At 37.0% G+C, this 16,007-nt stretch overlaps 1 protein-coding gene and 1 pseudogene across 16 annotated transcripts in view; one reads left to right on the top strand and one right to left on the bottom strand.

Annotated features, from left to right (window-relative positions):
- Nucleotides 1-16,007, top strand: part of DLG2 (discs large MAGUK scaffold protein 2) — a 2,230,265-nt gene that overhangs the window by 1,071,545 nt on the left and 1,142,713 nt on the right. The window lies entirely within an intron of this gene.
- Nucleotides 1-16,007, bottom strand: part of LOC126935720 (60S ribosomal protein L9-like) — a 62,241-nt pseudogene that overhangs the window by 34,252 nt on the left and 11,982 nt on the right.

Genomic DNA, 16,007 nt, shown 5'->3' with positions numbered 1-16,007 from the left:
TATTTAAAGTAATATCATACATGCTTAATATAGAAAATTTAGAAAGCACAGGAAAGCATACAGAAAAATATTTAGAATGGGTCCACCATACAAAGACAATTGTAATTTATATTTTGGAGTATTTCTGTGCGTGTGTGTTTTCTTTATTTTACATAACAGTGACACACATTATATACATTTCTGTACTCTCTGTTTATAAATTGTTATGTACACATAAAATTCCATGAATATGCCATGGTTTATTTATCCATTTCCCTAATATTGTGCATTTAAATTATGTATACTTGCCACTGTTAAAAGTAAAATCCTGTTGAAAATGTTAAATGCTTTCATTTTTTTAAAATGCACTCTGAGGTGTGGAATACATAGAATTAACTTTTTGTAAAATCAATTATTTCTTTTAGAAGTATTTGAGTAGCTACTGTCTTCCAGCTACCATGCTAAAGGAGGCTTTGTATAGCTAAAAATCTACTAGGAAAACAAAGAAAAGTAGAATGTGATCAGTACCTTAAGAGGAGAACAAGAAATGCACTGAAGAAATTCAAAAAAGAGGTCAGTTATGACTAGAATAATGGGAATGGTTTCTTGGAGAGAGGCAGAATTTGATCTAAGACTTGAATAATGGAATTGTAAATTCCTCAGCATGATCACAGCTGCAGATGTGGGAAAGAAAAGTATAATGAAAGATCAGTGAGCAGACCTATCTGATGAGAACTTAGGAGCCATGTAAGGAAATTTCAGACCAGAAACCTAGAAAGGTAAATTTTAGGCAGAGAGTCATGAATGTCAAATTAAGAAGTCCAAACACCTTTTTAATAGGAGTTCTGGGATTTTTTGCAGAGGATTACATGGTATTACAGATTGTTCCTTATAAATGGGTGCAATAGACAGTGAAGAGTTCTAGGATTTTTTTTTTGCAGAGGATTACGTAGCATTACAGATTGTCCCTCATAAATGGGTTCTTATACGCAAAGATGTTGAATAGTGCTAGCAGTGGAATGTGAATTAAAGCAATATGGCATTTCACCTATTAGATTAATAAATATTTTAAAAGATTAATAATTAGTACTGACAAATATATAGAAAAATAACTATCATCACTGATGTAAATTGTGCTTAATTATGAAACTATAACTTGGTATAGACTTCCTGGGAAACAATATGGCAGAATATGTCAGTATTTACTAAGTGCATACCCTGTACTTGGGAATTCTTCTAAAAATGCATGCTAAGGTAACGATTGAGAAATACTCAAGAATGATCATACATAACAATCTGTAGTAGTATATTGTCTAGTACTGTTACATTGGCATCAATGGAAATGCCCATTAATTGGAATATTTTAAATAATTTATGGCATTAACCTTGAACAAAATGCTTATAATTATGGTTTTCTAAAATGATGAATTACATTTTTATGTACTAGCCTTGAATAATGTTTATCATATGTTAACAAACAAACCAAAACAGATACCAAGCAGTAACTTCTATCTCATTCATGTGAAAACAAATATTTATATTATTAATTTAGGTAAAAACTGTCAAGAAGAATATATACCAAATAGTTAACACTAATTATCGCTTGGGAGTAGAAATTTTTTTAAAGTTCCCTTTTACTTTAAATCTATTGACCTTTCTTAAAGGAACATATTATTTGTTAAAATGTATTTTGAAGAACTATTTAGAAGAGATTATCACAAACCATTATGGGGCTACAGCTTTGAGTGTAAACCATAATGACTACAAAGGCAAAGATGAAAATCAGTGTCCTCTGAGAGACCTTTTAATATCATCCGGTGTTGACCTTGTCATTTCCCATCACATCCTATTTTCAGTCCATTGTAGCACTTAGCAATACATTTTACTTTCTGGTTTATTTTTTTAATTATCTTTCTGAGATTAAGGACCTTGCTTATTTTGTTCCATGCCATCTCTAGCACTTAGAACACTGCCTGAATGACAGTAGCCTCACATAAATTAGGCGGATGAAATGAATGCCAGTAGGATAACTATTGCAATAGTTGCCTATAACATAAAGTTCAAATACCTTAATTTGACTTATAACGCCCCACATAATTTAATTTCTGCTAACTTCTCTAGCTTCATTATCTTATCATTACTTTCCCTACCCCACTCCCCACTGCCCCAGGATTTGTGTATGCTCAACTTTCTTCAATTACCTTAATATATTCTTCTCTCTCATCTCACGAGTTTTGTACTTGTTATTCTTACTTCTGGAAAATTAACTGAGCTCTTCTATTTCTTATTCCTGTTGATTTATCTGGTATCAGAATATTTTAAGCAGTATTACTGCTCAAGGTCACAGTCTCAGGAGTTAAATGTTAAATTAGTTATGCAATCTTAGTCAAGTTATTTTTGCTTAGATACACTATCATTTTTTGTAAAGTAGGACTAATAGTACCTATCTCATAACAATTTAAGGATAAATTAGTAGCAGCTTATTACATATTAGGATGATGATGATGATGATGATCCCTTGTGTGGTCATTGTGGTGATAGTGATATCATTTCTTTAAGAAAATTTCCTATTTCCAGCATGTGATAGGTGCCATTTTTCCATGTGAAAAACTAATCATTGTGTATTATTGAACATTTGTTTGTTTTTAAATCCTACTAGAATATAAGCTCCATGGGAGCAGAGGCTGAAGCCACTGAGTTCCTCAGAGTACCCACAATACCTAGCACAGTGTCTGGCAGAGAGTACATGCTCAATAAATGTTTATAAAATGACTTAATTGGATAATCTTGTCATCAGTCAATACACGGGATAAAATACATTGTCAGAAATGAGAAGATAGATCTTGATAAGAAAGAAGAATGAGAAAGAATGAGAGTCAAAGATGACTCAGGTTCAGAGATTGAGAACTAGGAAAATGAAGCCATTAAGAGAGAGGAATAAGGAATAAGGACTAGAATAATGGGAATGGTTTCTTGGAGAGAGGCAGAATTTGATCTAAGGCTTGAATAATGGAATTGTAATTTTGAACATATTGTTGACCCCTAAGAATTGTCTTTTGCCTTTTTTCTTCCACAGTTATCCTAAATGGCTCCTAGATTGATTGCATCCTTTCACATCTAAAACTTTTTGTTAGAGGTGATGCAGATGTATATCTGCTTCTACAGATGAGCAAATTGAGATCTAGAGGTAAATGGCTTGCTCTAGGTCATATTCAAGTAGAGGAAAAGTCACATTTCAATAGAAAAATGTAATTTTATTTGCATTATTCATTTTTTCATTTAGAAATATATATGTAATGTCTGCTATGTTCAGACCATCATGATGTGGGTGCATAGAGATATAAATAACCTGGCCACTGCCCTTTAATAGCTCAATATTTATTGGTAGAGACAGTTATATAAACGAGTTCAGGACAGACTAATAAGCCTTCTAAAGCATTCATAATGTCCTCTGGGAGAACCATGAACAGAGAAATTAATTCTCAGTGGAAAACTAAAAGAAGGTGCTTGATTGATGTTACATTTGACCTAGGCTTTTATGCTAGCTATTCATTTTTCAGTATTTTATTCTATTATATTGCCTTCAAAGATAAGCTGGGCTTTGATTCTAAATTAGAATTTTCTAATTTAACCAATGCAATCAGAAAAGAACATTGTCTAATTCATGTCTATCATTTAGTTTGAGTTTTAGTTTCTTTTAAATTGTTTTACACTTTTTCTTTTTTTCATTTAACTCAGCAACAGTAATTCTGTTGTGAAGAAACACTGAATGAATTAATGTTTGAGGTGACAATTGTCAGTAGACTTTTAAGATCTTCTGCAGAGCTGCTAACATATTGAGGAAGCTGACTTTTTAAAGCAAAATCAAAAGTAGACTCCAAATGGGAATATTCCAGAGCCCCAAGGTGATCACTCTATTTCTCCCACTGCATCTTTAAAGGGACATAAAAACAAAATCAAATTACACTTGCTTTTTGGTGATAATAGGAAAATAGGTTGTTTTAATATATGTAGATGAGATCACTGGTATATGGTTTACAGAACTAAATTTAGATTGAAAATATAATCATAGGGTTTATGAATTGAAAGGAAAGCTTAATGGAAATCTAGTACAAGCTTTTGTTTGTCTCTTTCTCATTTAGAAACTGATAGAAAGATTGAATGAATTGTTTAATATCACAAAGTGTTCATTCTTTAATATAATGACTTTATATATTTCTGTTAATACCTTTATGAAATTGGGCAAGTCAGTTAAATTCCCTATTTTTTTTTTCACCAGTAGAATGGCGAAATTGAGAAAATAATAGGTATTTATTAGAGCTGTTTAGAGAATAAACTGAGATACTGCATGCAAATGATTGGTTTTATTGCAACTGTTTTATCTTGTCCTACCCTACTTCTCCAGCTCTAGGAAAATATTAAGATTTGATCCTAATATAAGCAGCTAGCCCCCTCTATTTTTCCCACTGCTGCTTTCCCAGTGTCCAGCACGCAGTCTGACATCTAATAAGCACTCAATATTTCTGCATTGAATGAATGTCTGAATCTGACTTTCCTGATGCTTTTATATTATCTGATGGACCCCTGAAAATATTTGAATTCTAGACCTCTGGAATTTATGCTACTCTTTTAGCAAAAGGATAAACTGAGATCCCAAATGTTAAATAATTGGTTTGTGATCACAAAGATGAACACTCAGGTGTATTCATCAGGGACTCAGGTTTTTAAACCACGAATTCAGTCTATTTTCTACCACAGACCTTTAGCAATATTAATAAATAATATGTTCTCCCAATATTCTATCTATAGTCATGATCATTCAAGAAAATTTGTAAACTACAATTGTGTAAAAACTGAAATATATTTTTTTTAATTTACTTACACAAACATTGTCAAAATGTAGGTATATTTTCTTTGGGTCTTTCATTTAACATCATCATGCATAATTATTTTGTCACTATATATTCTTTAAAAACATTTTAGTGGGTGATTAGGATTCAATTCTACAGAGATACCAAATCTTGTCATTTTGTATTGTTGGATATTTAGGTAATTTCCAGTTTCTCACTGTCATAAGTCATGTTCTCTTCAACATACTTACGCAAAATTGTCTGTCTTGTCTTTTGATTACTTAGAATAAATTATAGGAGATGAAATGATTGTTGGAATAAAGGCTAGGTCCATTTTTAAAGCACTTAAATGATACATGGTAGCCCTTCATGGTAGCACTGTCCAGAAAATTTACTAATTTTTCTCACAATTGTAGTTTCCACGGGTATTTTTCCTAATGCTTCTTAATTACATGTTGATGCCTATCTTTATTATCAGAAAAAAATGTGTCAGTATTGAAGAACAATATTCTGTATGTGTGTGTGTGTTTCAAAACAATTCTTTCAGGGGAAAATGCATCACTACAGCTTCCAGAATAACCTGTCAACACCAAATATAATTTCTCCTTATCCTTGTTTGATAATATATGCTGATTACCTGTGTACAATATCTACATAAAAATAGTAGAGTAGAGGTAGCTTCAGCATAGCTAGATCACTACCTTTATACATACAATCCAAACACAATGAAGTGAGCAAAGTTCGTATTTTAATTAGTCAAATATAAATATTCTCTACTGTAACCTTCTATTTTTACCTTGTGTTAAGCCATTTTTCCTTTGAACATTTGAACTTCTATAGCAATTATCTAAATATTCCTTGAACACCTACCATGTACCAGTTTTGGGGGATAAATGGTAAAAGGCAATTATTTCCTTCTTTTTTTCATTTTTTAATGAATAATGATAATCCATAATTTCATTTCACAGATTTCTTTGGTATACAAAGTTTACTGTTGTTATCTGAGAAATACCCAAGAATGCTAGCCTATGAAAGGAATAAAGTTCTGGTTTTGGTAAGCAGTGAGGTCTTGACACTAAATACTGCTGTTATACTTATACATGATAAATTCCCTTTTTAAATTCCTGAAGAACAAGTTTGAAAAAATAAACAAAATGTCTTAAAAGAGCATTATATTTGAAGACAGATAGATTCTAGTCATATCCTCATAACCAGTTTGTGTTATAGAATAAGTTACTTAGTCTCAATAATCCTGGATTTAGTAATCTGTTGAATATTTCTGCTGTCCCCACAGTATTGCGGCGAGAATAGGGGAGGGGTGCAATCTGTCATGTAAATGATTTAAAAACTACCAATACAAATTAATAAATGTTTACGGTTTAGTTTGAAATTTATTTTCTTCAAAGATGGTATGATGGCTAGGGACTCAGAAATGCCCTATTTTTGCCCTGACACTCATATTCCTCCCTGTGGCATTTCCTTCTTTTCTCTTTTCTTTCTTTTTTTTTTTTTTTTTTTTTTTTACAAAGTCTCACTCTGTGGCCCAGGCTGGAATGCAGTGGCTCCATCAGGATTCACTGCAGCCTCAGCCTCCCAGGGCTCAGGTGATCTTCCCACCTCAGCCTCCCAAGTAGCTAGGACTATAGGTATGCACCACTACACCTGGCTAATTTTTGTATTATTTGTAGAGATGGGGTTTTTCCATGTTACCTTGATTGGTCTTAAACTCCTGGGCTCAAGAGATCTGCCTGCCTCTGCCTCCTAAAGTGTTGGGATTACAGGTGTGAGCCACTGCTTGCTTTCCTTGGAATTTCTAATTAAGGAATGTGTACATAAGGCATAGAAGCTAAATTGGCCTCAGAGTACCACTTTATACCTGAATACTAAATGCTTTCAAAACACAGCTCTGGTAAAAGCTAAGAAATCCATATGGTTTAAGCCTGTAGGTGTAAAATAGGCATCGTATTCCCTTCTTCATGAACTAAGATGTATGAATACACCATTCAAATTTAGACAAAAAGTGTTTAAAATAGAAAAAGTAAGTCCTAGATGAGTCTATCCAGAGGGGCACTTTCTGCCCAGTTCTTCACAAAAGGAAGGCACTAAAGCAAGAAAGAAGAGAATGACCCAACATGCCTGGAGAAAGCTGATTCTACCGAGATGGGTCTATACTGTGAAAGCAGAAGTAGAAGAGGGAGCGCCACCTATGGATGCTGACATATGACACAGTTTTCATAGTGCCTCATAAAACAAGACTCAATTAATGTCCTGAGGTCTGATTTATTAGATGATGATGATGATTATTATTATTATTTGAATGGAGTCTTGCTTTGTCACCCAGGGTTCAGTGCAATGTCATGATCTTGGCTCACTGCAACCTCTGCCTCTTGGGTTCAAGCGATTCTCCTGCCTCAGTCTCCTGAGTAGCTGGAATTACAGGCATGCACCACTATGCCTGGCTAATTTTTGTATTTTTAGTAGAGACGGGGTTTCACCATTTTGGCCAGGCTGGTCTCAAATTCCTGACGTCAGTTGATCTGCCCACCTTTGCCTACCAAAGTGCTGCAATTACAGGCATGAGACATCGTGCCTGGCCCAGATTTGTTTTATTTTTGGAGGCATGGTCTCACTCTGCCACCCAGGCTGAAGTGCAGTGGTGTGATCATGGCTTAATGCAGCCTCCAGGGCCTCCAAAGCCCAGGCAATCCTCTCACCTCAGCCTCCCAAGTAGCTGGGACCACATGTATGTACCACCATGCCCGGCTAAGTTTTTTTGTTTGTTTGTTTTTTGTTTTTCTTTTTTCTTTTCTTTTTTTTTTTTTTTTTTGAGACGGAGTCTCGGTCTGTCACCCAGGCTGGAGTGCAGTGGCCGGATCTCAGCTCACTGCAAGCTCCGCCTCCCGGGTTCACGCCATTCTCCTGCCTCAGCCTCCCGAGTAGCTGGGACTACAGGCGCCCGCCGCCTCGCCCAGCTAGTTTTTTGTATTTTTTAGTAGAGACGGGGTTTCACTGGGTTAGCCAGGATGGTCTCGATCTCCTGACCTCGTGATTCGCCGGTCTCGGCCTCCCAAAGTGCTGGGATTACAGGCTTGAGCCACCGCGCCCGGCCCGTTTTTCTTTTTTCCAAGATGGATCTCCCTGTGTTTCCCAGGCTACTCTCAAACTTACTGGGCTCAAGCAATCCTCTGCCTTGGCCTCCTAGAGTGCTGGGATTACAGGCATGAGTCACTGTGCCTGGCCTGTTATGATTTTCGTAAATAAACCAAGTAAAATATTATCAGAGAAGGTGGAATTCCTTTCATAAACCGATATTTTCAATATAGTTTAGATAAGCCTGGTACCTGGGAAGAAATTCTTAGAATTTAGTGGTGAATAGGATTAGATAAAATATAAAATAGCTGAGTTGGATTAGGAAAATAAGCATCATAATACCAGTGTTTCAACCTTAGAAGCAAAATGGAGCCACCTTGGGGACTTCAGAAACTATTGGTTTCTTAATCCAACCCTCAAAGAATCTGATTTAATTGATCCATATTGCAGCTTGGGCATCAAGGGTTGCCCAAATTTATAATTTGTAAGGACAGAGGAGCACTAAATTTGGAATTAAGGAACCTGTAATCTACACCTAGAACCTGCAAGTACTAGTTGGTGGTTTCTGAGCAAAGGACTTAGTCCTTCTGTGTTGCAGTAAAATGAGAGTTTGGATGAAATGATCTCTCTGGCAGCAGCGAGGCCCAGCACAAAACACATCCTATGAATTTAGGCACACTGCTCCCCAAACCCTATCTTAGCTGGTTACTCTGCAACTTTGGACATCTTAATAAAGCTTTCTGCGCTTTGGTCTCATTATTTGTGAAAATGCACAGTAATAGTTATTTTATTGGAATTTTTATTAATATTAAAAGAAAAACATAGATTGATTAAGCACTATTCTCATGGTATCATTTAATTTGTTCTCTTTTCACCTGTCCTTGTTCCTGTAATTTGCTAATTAGGAGTAGAGGCCTGATTACATTAAATGGGCTTTGTTGTTATTGTTTCAAATGGCAAGAATACTTCGTAGATGGTGCTCCGTACTTCCTGTTGAAGGCAAATGATGCCTTCTTGTCCTACTTTTACTGATAAATGGATTCAGATGGTATCAGTGCAATCCACCCATTATAAAGTTCAAAGCAAACTTTTGGAGATAGATTTTCTTTATTTACATCTAGTAACTAACTTCTGCTCCAATGGTTCATGGTTGCCACTGCCATAACATCTTAGCCTTCCTCTTGAAAAGCATCCACACCTTAGAAATACGAAAACCAGAGACTGGAAGAATGTATGTATCCTTTCATCTTGCTCTACTCATTATCATTTCACCCATCATTGATATCATTGTTCTCGTTTTAAAAAGACATTTTGACATAATTTTTGGATTCCAGCATTTGTAGAAACAGAGTGCTTTTGAGAACAGTATCAACTTTTCAGAAAAAAAAAATGTTTGTCTAATAATGATAGTGGTCATAAGGAGGAGAAATACAAGTACTTCCCCTATCATTATCCCTCCTTGTAATTAATGCTTACTTTGCTGTCTTTGCAGTTAGACTCTAAAGCTCCGTAAGTATAAGAGATTCATTCTTTTTCTTTTTTCTTTTTTTGAGACAGAGTCTTGATCTGTCGTCCAGGCTGGAGTGCAGTGGCGCAATCTCAGCTTACTGCAACCTCCGCCTCTTGGGTTCAAGTAATTCTCCTGCCTCAGCCTCCCAAGTAGCTAGGATTACAGGCATGTGCAACCACGCCCTACTAATTTTGTACTTTTAGTAGAGATGGGGTTTCCGCATTTTGGCCAGGCTAGTCTCGAATTCCTGACCTCAGGTGATCCGCGCCCCCCTTAGCTTCCCAAATTGCTGGGATTACAGGTGTGAGTCACTGTGTCTGCCTACAATAGATTCATTCTGTCATTATCATCGCTGAATCCTCTATGCCTAGCATAGTGCCTGATACATAACATAGTAAGTCTTTTAGAAATAGTATTTTGATATAAGGATTTGGAAAGTGATGTATTTCGTACAATTAAGTTTACAGTTCAGACCTCAGTTTCATTCTCATTGAGAATATGTAATCCCAAAATCAAAAAGTAATTTAGAGATCATCTAGTTCATCCACAATGCTTTCTGTGGCAAACACATGATGGTCTCTTAGCTTCTGCCAGAGCACCACCCACCACCCACAAATGACTACATACACCCTCTCAAATGCTGCAGAGTCCATCTAGAGACAGTGCTAATTGTTAGAAATGCCTTCCTTTACTTGAGCTGATATTTGCCACTGAAATCCCATTCTTCCTTCAGAAATTTCAACAGAGTAGGCTGGGTGCAGTAGCTCACACCTGTAATCCCAGTACTTTGGGAGACCAAGGTGAACAGATAGCCTCAGGTCAGGAGTTCAAGACCAGCCTGGCCAACATGGTAAAACCCTATCTCTACTGAAAAAAAAGAAAGAAAGAAAGAAAGAAAAAATTAGCCAGACCTGGTGACACACACCTGTAATCCCAGCTACTTATGAAGCTGAGGCAGGAGAATTGCTTGTACCTGGGAGGCAGAGGTTTCAGTGAGCCGAGATTGCACCATTGCACTCCCACCTGGGTGGCAAGAGCAAAACTCCGTCAAGAGAAAGGAAGACAGAGACAGAGACAGAGAGAGAGGAAAAGGAAAGAAATTTCAACAGAGTAAGTCTGATAATTCTTTCAGCTGATGAGAGAAGTTTGTAGATTGCCTAACAAATGTTTTCTTTTTTCCTTAAAATTAGCTAATGCTAGGTGTTAATGTAGAAAAAACATATATTTTCCCCTATGTGATTTAGTCAGATTCTTCAGAGTGGCTCCTATTTTTTCCATATTAATATTCCTTTAACTCTTACCTTTAAGATGCAATATTTTTATTAGGTTTGTTTTGTTTCTCTATGCTGTAGGTTTCTCTATGCTGTAGAGTTCAAATCTTTTAAAACTCAAATTATTTCTTTAAAGTAAAAAAATCAGAGCAGCAAATGCTTATACTTCCTGCTTTAAAACCAGTCTTCAATCTGTGACTTTAAAACCAAGAAAGCATCTAGAGTATTTGGATGATTTTGCGATATTTCTTCTTTTATGCTTTTATTTATGGTTAAAGGAATCATAGTAAGCTTTCTCCGCCCAACCTTAAATAAAGCTTGAAACAACTTCAGGAAGAAATGAAATAGTAATAAACTGTGAAAGCTTCACTACCTTAAGAGTAAGATTGTGTTTTCTCTTTGCAAAATCTGTCTGTGCAGAGGCAGGAAGTTCCTGGGGTTTGTAGACTCTCCCACTGGATCTCACACAAGGTTCAGTTGCTTGAATGTTTATTTCAATATGCAACAAATAAGCTGCTTTTTTTTTTTTTTTTTTTTTTTTTTTTAGAGAAAGGAACTTTATCTTTTCTTGAGGTAGCTCTGGATATGACTAACTCTTTCATTAAGGTACTATTGCCAGGCCAGGTGCAGTGGCTCATGCCTGTAATCTCAACATTTTGGGAGGCCAAAGTGAGTGGATCACTTGAGCCCAAGAGGTTGAGACAATCCTGGGCAACATAGCGAAACCCTATCTCTCAAAATCTCAAAATAATGCAAAAATTAGCCCAGTATGGTGGCACGCGCCTTTAGTCCCGTTTCTCTGGAGGCAGAGGTAGGAGGATTGCATGAGCCTGGGTGGTGGAGGTCACAGTGAACAGAGCTCACACCACTGTGCTGCAGAAGTAGAGCTTTTTCTATCATAACTATATGTTCAAGATAGGTATGAGACCCCCAAAATAAATCTAAAATGAGTATCATCTTAAATCTCCATATTACAAAGTGCTGCTGTAATTTTTTCAACGACCTACATTTTGTGATCTACTTTTTGCTTGAAGGGTCATCTACATGATCCCAAATAACTTTCATAGCAGCAGTTGATATAAATGCTGAGTTTATATTTTGGAAAGGTGCCCAAATCCTGAGGTGGGAGGTTTGCTTTAAACCAGTAATGATCCATGATGTTTCATGCTCTGTTACTAAATAATACTTTATACCCAGTTGTATCCATGGAAACCTGCAACAGTTCCATAATTGCAATAGGCTCTAAACTAGTCCCTCTGTGGCAGGTCTCCAGTTTATCACTCACACTGCTGTCAAAGTGATTTTTCTGCAAGACAAATATACCATGTCTTTTCCTATTTTATACCTCATAAATCCCAAACTGTTTGTTGTACATGTCATTTAAAGTTTACGTATACACATACACACATATATGCACACACACATATATATATACACACACACACATACATATATGGCCTAGTCTAATTTTCCAGCCTCATGTTCTACCCTTCCCACCCATATTTCAGCCACAATTTTTTTGGACTGCTACTTTGTTCTTTCATGTTGTTTTCTCATGCTTTCTTCTGTCTTTCATATTCTTTTTCTTCCTAGTAAATTCTCCACTCACTTTTGAAAAGCCAATTTAAATTTCATTTTTTGTGTGAGGTCTTGGCTGGCATTCCAAATGGAATAATCGTCTCTATGTGTCTAGATGAGACACATAGAAGATGCTCAATGAATGTTGAGGCATGAGTAAATGTTACATTAGAATGCCAGTCCTTGTTCTCTTGTCTTCTGGACTCTGTGAGGTCATCAATGGAGAAGAGAGGCGTGACAAAAGAAAACCCACCCACAGTTTAACTCTGCATTTCTTAACAGGGCTACAAAAAAATCAGATCATTGCTTGTTATGGCATCTTCAATTCCTCCCTCCCGTGTGTTTCATTCTTTTCATTCTACAAATGTGACCAATTATTTCCTATTCTAAAGATATAAAGTATTCTCTCAACCATTCTTTCCCTCCTCTATGCTACATGATTACTTGCACTGCCATTCTCATGTAATTTCTTGAAATTAAAAAACATTGTATTGGCATTTATTGAGAAAATTGATAGATGTTAGATGGGAAAAGTAGTGTTCTGAAGTCAAATAAATTTAGAAAATATTCAATTAGGTAATGTTAAACAGGTTTCTTTGTTGAATAATTGCTCAGTCTTCAATATGCTAATGCTATCAAAGATGGGGCATGTTTCCTAACAAAATTGGCTATAGAGAGAATCTCTGTTTTTTCTTTTTTTTTTAAACTATAATACTTTCAGTTCTGGGATACATGTGCAGAACCTGCAGGTTTGTTACATAGATATAAACATGCCATGGTGGTTTGCTGCACCCATCAACCCATCATCTACATTAGGTATTTCTCCTACTGCTATCCCTCCCCTAGCCCCCAACCCCCAACAGGCCCTGGTGTGTGATGTTCCCCTTCCTGTGTCCATGTGTTCTCATTGTTCAGTTTCCACTTATGAATGAGAAGATGCGGTGTTTTGGTTTTCTATTCCTGTGTTAGTTTGCTGAGAATGATGGTTTCCAGCTTCATCCATGTCCCTGCAAAAGACATAAACTCATCCTTTTTTATGGCTGCATAGTATTCCATGGTGTATATGTGCCACGTTTTCTTTTTCCAGTCTATCATTGATTGGCATTTGGGTTGTTTCCAAGTCTTTGCTGTTGTGAAAAGTGCTGCAGTATACATATGTGTGCCTGTGTCTTTATAGCAGAATGATTTATAATCCTTTGGGTATATACCCAGTAATGGGATTGCTGGATCAAATGGTATTTCTGGTTCTAGATCCTTGAGGAATCACCACTCTGTCTTCCACAATGGTTGAACTAATTTACACTCCTACCAATAGTGTAAAAGCGTTCCTATTTCTCCACATCCTCTCCAGCATCTGTTGTTTCCTTTTTTTTTTTTTTTTTTTTTTTTTTTTTTGAGATGGAGTCTTGCTCTGCTACCCAGGCTGGAGTGTAGTGGCTGGAGTGTAGTGGCATGATCTTGGCTCACTGTAACCTCCCCCTCCCATGTTCAAGTGATTATCCTGCCTCACCCTCCCAAGGAGCTAGGACTACAGGTACCCACAATCAGCCCAGCTATCATTATTATTATTATTATTATTATTATTATTGCATTTTTAGTAGAGAAAGGGTTCCACCATGTTAGTAGGATGGTCTTGATCTCCTGACCTCGTGATCCGCCCGCCTTGGCCTCCCAAAGTGCTGGTATTACAGGCATGAGCCACTGCGCCCGGCCTGTTTTCTGACTTTTTAATGATCACTATTCTAACTGGCATGAGATGGTATCTCATTGTGGTTTTGATTTGCATTTCTCTAATGACCGGTGATGATGAGCTTTTTTTCATATGTTTGTCGGCCACATAAATGTCTTCTTTTGAGAAGTGTCTGTTCAATTCTTTGCCCACTTTTTGATGGGATTGTTTTTTTCTTGTAAATGTATTTAAGTTCCTTGTAGATTCTGGATATTAGCCCTTTGTCAGATGGGTAGATTGCAAAAATTTTCTCCCATTCTGTAGGTTGCCTGTTCACTCTGATGATAGTTTTTTTTGCTGTGCAGAAGCTCTTTAGTTTAATTAGATCCCATTTGTCAATTTTGGTTTTTGTTGCCATTGCTTTTGGTGTTTTAGTCATGAAGTCGTTGCCCATGCCTATGTCCTGAATGGTATTGCCTAGGCTCTCAAGAGACTAGCATACTGCTGGTCTAACACTTGTTTCTTTCTGCTTTCTCATTGCTCATACTTTAATTTAGTGAGTTCTGGTTTATTGCCCACATCATATACCTTAAACTATACTCACAAATGTCCCCATAAGTAATTGAACCCTTAAATTAATGGATCTCAAGTCTTGATTACACTTGGCAACCCACCGGTGAGCTCTAAAATTCCTGCTGCCTTGGCTGGGTGCCATGGTTCACTCCTGTAATCTCAGCACTTTGGGAGGTGGAGGTGGGGGCAGATTGTTTGAGCCCAGGAGTTCAAGACCAGCCTGGGCAACGTGGCAAGACCCCATCTCTACAAAAAATACAAAAATCAGCTTGGCATGGTGGCTCGTGCCTGTGGTCCCAGCTACTCAGGAGGCTGAGGTGGGAGGATAGCTTGAACCCAGGAATCAGAGGTTGCAGTGAGTCAAGATCATACCACTATACTTCAGCCTGGATGACACAGCAAGACTGTCTCCCAAAAAATAAATTTAAAAAATAATAAAATCCCTGCTCCTTGGGTCCTATCCCTACAGAGATTCTGATTTGATTGTGGACACAAACTGGGTATCAGGAGTTGTAAATGCTTCCCAGGTAATTCTAAGTGTGGCAAAGTTGGGAATCATTGCCTGGTGCCTCAAGCTGTTAGTTCTTTCTTTTATTATTATTATTTTTTTATTTTTTTGAGATGGAGTCTTGCTCTGTTGCCTAGGCTGGAGTGCAGCGGTATGATCTTAACTCACTGCAACCTCCACCTCCCGGGTTCAAGAGATTCTCCTTCCTCAGCCTGCCCAGTAGCTGGGATTACAGGCATTTGCCACCAGCAAATGTTTGCATTTTTAGTAGAAGCAGGGTTTTCTCATGTTGACAAGGATGGTCTCAAACTCCTGACCTCAAGTGATCCTCTCACCTCTGCCTCCCAAAGTCCTGGGATTACAGGGGTGAGTCACTGCACCTGACTGTTCTTTCTTTTTTCTAAGTACTGAGGAAAAAAAAACAAAAACAAAACAAAATAAAACAAAAAACAAGGCATGGTCTTTTGCATTTTCCCTGATCAATCTTATATAGTAGAGAAAGACACACACACACACACACATAGCGGTGTTTATAACAAAACTTTGGGGTAGAGGCGGGACTATGAGCATGACAACAGCATGGAGTATGACAGTATGGTTGTTAAGGTAATTGCAGCAATACATCAGAGCTACTAATAGGAGGGAGCAGAGGATGAAAGATAATATTGGAGCAGGGCCTTCATACTGGACATTTTTATGTGGCACTAAATAACGTGGACTCTATTGTGAGCGAAATAAGTAACTATAGCAGTCTTTGAACCAGAGAGCTGCATAATCCAGTTTGCATTTTTGATTTGTCCCATCATTTTCTTCCCAATTTGCACCTCTTAGGAACAGGTTCAGATCTCATAGATGTGCCCCATCACCCATCATTGGCTTTAAATTTCTGTTATTGTTTGGTTAATTGGTATATCAATAACCTCTTTCAAAAGTTTGCGTAATCTATGAGAGGTGAACTTCTGCATTATTCATAGCTATA

This window comes from Macaca thibetana, chromosome 14, assembly GCF_024542745.1.
Source record: "Macaca thibetana thibetana isolate TM-01 chromosome 14, ASM2454274v1, whole genome shotgun sequence".
Lineage (NCBI taxonomy): Eukaryota > Metazoa > Chordata > Mammalia > Primates > Cercopithecidae > Macaca > Macaca thibetana.
Note: the sequence above shows the minus strand (reverse complement) of the source record. Positions and strands in the feature narration are given on the sequence as shown.